This window comes from Octopus bimaculoides, chromosome 4, assembly GCF_001194135.2.
Source record: "Octopus bimaculoides isolate UCB-OBI-ISO-001 chromosome 4, ASM119413v2, whole genome shotgun sequence".
NCBI lineage: Eukaryota > Metazoa > Mollusca > Cephalopoda > Octopoda > Octopodidae > Octopus > Octopus bimaculoides.
Window position 1 is genome coordinate 3,351,881 of NC_068984.1, and position 5,013 is coordinate 3,356,893.

Genomic DNA, 5,013 nt, shown 5'->3' on the forward strand with positions numbered 1-5,013 from the left:
TGATGATGATGATGATGATGATGATGATGATTACATTGTTGTTGTGTCTCCGCGCCCTCACTCCACCTCTATCACCAAATCAATAGCAACTATTTCCTACAAGGAAATATGATTGTCCTTGGTTGCTGTTGTTGTTGCTGTTATTATCATTATTATTATTATTATTTGTGGTGGTGGTGTCGTTTCAGTTGTTGTTGTTGTTGCTGCTGCTGCTGCTGCTGTAATTCTCGATGTTGTTGCGATAAATAAACAAAACGCCACAAACAAACACAATAAACCAGAGAGTCAATTGTGGAATCTAGGTCAAACAACTGTAGTCTGAGCTGAGTAAACAAAACTATTATGGCGGCCATCTTGGTTTCGAGTTGTTGTCTTTGGTGGAAATGGAAACACACACTTGTCTGCTGTTGTTGTTGTTGTTGTTATTGTTTAGGTGGTGGCTGTGGTGGTGGCAGTGATGTGGTGTGGCGTTACAGTGTTCTAGTGGTGTTTATGATGTTCTGTTGTTGTGTTGATGTGGTGGCATTAATGCATTGATGTTGTCATGAACATTTGGTGTTCTATTCTGTTACAGACATGGTTTTATGATAATGGTGATGATGGTTGTGGTGGTGGCGATTGTTGTCATTCCTATTTATTGTTGTTACTGCTGTTGTAGTAGTGGCGGTGGTAGCGGTAGTGGTGATAATGGTGGTGGTGGCGGCGGCGGCGGGAGCGGCGGTGTTGGTGGTGGTCGTCGTCATCATCGTCGTGTCAATACTGCTGTCCCTCTTCAGCAAAGGCTTCGTGAATTTTTGTTTGTCATGGCATAGAAAAACGATATACAGGACAAGAACCCTATTTCATGTTCCCTGCCCTGATCCCCAGATATAAAACCCTGATTTTTTTCTTTATCAAATCTCACAAAGGTGTATATTTCTTTGTGTATTCTGAAGACTTAGAACTCATTTCGTTGTTCTTTGGCTCGAATCATCTGGATTACTGATGATCGTTGACTGTCGACATCAGGGTGTAAATTCCTTACCTGGAACTCTCAAGAATGATTTTAGGAAGTGTTCCCAATCAGTCTTTTCCAGTCCCTTTCCCTCCCTTGCAACAAATTCTCCATGGCTCCATTTGATCAGGCTAACAATCAAGAGGACAAACTTGTTAATACATTATTTACATTTGACGGATATTTGTCCTCATCTTGTTTGTTGTTAACACAACGTTTCGGCTGATATACCCTCCAGCCCTTATCAGGTGTCTTGGGGAAATTTCGAACCTGGGTTCTCATTCCTAAGATATTTTTCCTATGTTATTATTATCATCGTCATTATTATTATTAATATTATTATTATTATTATTATTATTATTATTATTATTATTATTATCATCATCATCATCATCATCATCATCATCATCATCATCATCATCATCATCGTCATCATCATTATTATTATTATTCGAGTCACTGCCTGGAATCGAATTCGGAATCATGAGGTTAGTAGCCCCAATAATAATAATAATGATGATGATGATAATGATAATAATAATAATAATAATAATAATAATAATAATAATAATAATAATAATAATAATAATAATAATAATAATAATAACATCGGGAAAATACCTTAGGAATGAGAACCCAGGTTCGAAATTTCCGCAAGACATCTAATGAAGGCTGGAGGGTATATCAGCTGAAACGTGTTAACAACAAACAAGATGAGGACAAATATTCGTCAAATGTAAATAATGTAAATAATGTAAATAATTCCTCATCTCTAAAATATAGAACTGTAAAATTGCTAATGTTTGGGCTGTGCTACAAAGTTCACAGAAAGCCATGTGGCCTTTTAATGATGGAAGCTGTTCGGGTCTGATATCGCCACACTGAGACGCAATGCTTTTGTTTATATTATGGAAAAGCTTGTAGCAAGGTCTAACAAAATCTTTTAAAGACAAGTTACCACATTCACTGAGACCATCAGAAAAAGATCAATTCCTTCCCGAGGGCTTTCCCGATTGCAGTACCCCTCGACATCGTAACTGCTCAGAAAAATCAATGGTAGCCTCTGTTCTTGGAGGACAAAGACAGAAAACTACGAGAAATTTGTCAAGAATCGTCCATTCAAAATTCAGTCAAAAGGAGTTCTCTTTTGCATTGTAGAAACCTTCACCAGAAAGGCCAATTGTAAGCAGGAATGAAGTTCAAATGCTACGGTACAATATGGTATTCTTCAGCCAAAAAGAGACTTTGGTAAACGTTGCGGATGTGATGCTATGCGTGACACCCATATTTGGAAAGTAACGACATTTTGTCAAAGGTGTCGAATTTCTATGATATGAAATTCCGTAGTGTTTTTCGTAGTTTTATTGTTTTATATTTGTTTCAAACAATTTAAATGCATATTAAAAAAGGAAAAAAAACTCAGAGATTTCTTCGGTTAATATTCATTAAAATATTCCTGAGGGAGCTTCGCGCCAAATATGCAGCTTTTATCCTCGGTAACGACTGTTTCACCGAATCACCTGACTGAATGTGAGAAATCAATATTATTGGTTTGTCTCTAGTAATGTTGTTACCACAACCACACAAAACAATAATAACCCATCATTTTACACACACACACACACATTTATGTTTGAAAACACTAAACATATTTAAATATCTTCTTCAACTGGTCAACTTGTCTGTGAAGTTTTTCTCGTTTCTATTTTGGAGTCGGCGGGCGCGGTCAGGTGAACATCACCGCAAAAGAATTTCCGCCATTGCTAAGGTGACAACAGGAAATTGGCCGGCTTTTCCCCGGAAATTAACTTCATCTCTTTCTAACTGTTGACACAATTCAAAGTCTTAGATGCTAACAATCAAAGAATGACTTGAGTTGCGTAAAAACGGCTTCTCTTGTTTCTTCGTTTTCTCTCCATTTTGAAACGTAACCAGCAAATAGATTAAGTCACGTGTCAGTATGACATATCGTGTGTGTGTTTGTGTGTATGTGTGTGTGTTAAAAGAGGTGGTGCTGGTGATGGTAGATAAGCGCCAAAGACAAGAAAATAGACAATCAAAGGAACAAAAGTACAATCGTTGATCCAGAAACAAGTCGGAAACTTGATAGAAACTGTTAAAATCATATTAACCATATCAAACCTAAGAAAGGTTTGTGTGTGTGTGTGCGCGCGCGCGTATGTGTGTGTATGTGGTTGTGTTTTTATGTGTTTGTGTATGTGGTTGTTTGTGCATGTGCGTTTACATACGTATGTATTTATGTGTGTGTGTGCGTGTGTATGTGGTTGTGTTTTATGTTTGCGCATGTGGTTGTTTGTGTGTGTGTTTATGTAGGTATATAGTTGTGTGTGTATATGTGTGTGTTAAAATGAGTGTGTAGCTGTATATATGTGTGTGTGTGTGTGTGTGTGTGTGTGTGTATCCGTGTGCACGTCTTTGCGTGCGCGAGCGTGTTTATATTTGTGTGTGCGTGTTTATGCGTATCCTTGTTTATGTGTTTACTTATGTGCACACATGTATGTGTACTTGTGCTTGTGTGTGTGTATTTGCATGTGTGAGTGTTTATGTCTGTACGTGTTTGTGTGCATGTATTTGTATGTCAGTGTGTGTTTATGCGTGTCCTTGTATGTGTGTTTACTAACGTGTATGAATCTGGGCTTGTGTGTGTGCGCATGTATTTTGGCGTCTATTCCTATGGTTTTGTATGTATGTGTGTATACGTGTGTTTGAGCGTGTGGTTTTGATTAATATATGGAGGAACATCATGTTAAAGCTGAATATAAAACGCTACATTTAATGAATCAGACATGTCATGTATTAAACATGCATTAAAATGCTACATGTAATGGTGATCACATTGTCTTAAGTACAGTTTTCATTATCACCTGATCACATGTCTTAATTGTAAGCAATCGTATACCACGTGATCTCACAAGTACTTGAAACATACGCGTTCATTGGTTGTTATGAAACCACGTGATTGTTAGTCACAATTTCAACGAACCCGGAACAGAAAACAAACTGCAATAAAAACAAAATGCCATAGAAAAAAATCGCGGGAAATCTTTAAAAATCACCGATTTTTATTGTTTTTTAAAAATTATTCAATAAGACATGCCTTATTTACATGTCACGTGTTTATATAAACATCATTGTTATTGACTAAAACTGACTGGAAATATTTTATTCATTATTTAGTTTATTTATTTATTTATTACTAACTATTTCATTTATTGTTTATTATTTATAGCATTTAAATGTATTAGAAAATTACTATTTTTAAATCTCACAACGTGAGATATTCAGCAACAGTACTTTGGAGTAAAGCTTGTTTGCCAACATAACATGGCAGTCCTGGTTTAGGACGAATGTTGCTGTAAGTTAGCCCCAGGTGACATCGTCTCCAGCTGGCCATACGACACGATCTGTTTCCTTATATTTTCGAACAAGGGAATCTAGCACCCCCACTCAGCTCAAAACAATATCCGTGTATCGCGATTTCCGGAGCTATATTACTAAATATCTGTGTGTCGCGATGTCTCCTGGGGCTAATTTACAGCAGCATTCGTCCTAAACCAGAACTGCCATGTTATGTTGGCGAAAATCTTTACTCCATATTTAAATGGAGTTTAATGTATTTTCCTGTGACTTTTTCCCTTTACCTACTTCCGATTACCGTTGCAACATCACGTGATTAGGACCTTTGCACGCTATGTAGTCACAGTTATGGGCCTTACAACAATATGGCTACGGAAGAGCTGACTGCATAGAAAACACACACGTTTAATTAACTGGAATTAAGTATGAAATTAATGAAGAATATTTCTCTTTAGGCTAAACTTATTATTGTACGATATCCTGAGAGGGTGTTGTGTTTAATAATTACACAGATATCTCAGTTAATCAAAGTTTTACAACTATCAAATATGTGAGGTTTTAATATTTGTGAATTTAAAGTATAGAAGCAATGCCTCTACCTTCACACACACACACACACACACACACACACACACACACAC

At 36.8% G+C, this 5,013-nt stretch overlaps 1 protein-coding gene across 1 annotated transcript in view; it reads right to left on the reverse strand.

Moving 5' to 3' along the window:
- The window catches only part of LOC106869987 (sodium- and chloride-dependent GABA transporter 1), a 58,243-nt gene that overhangs the window by 30,448 nt on the left and 22,782 nt on the right, over nucleotides 1-5,013 (reverse strand). The window lies entirely within an intron of this gene.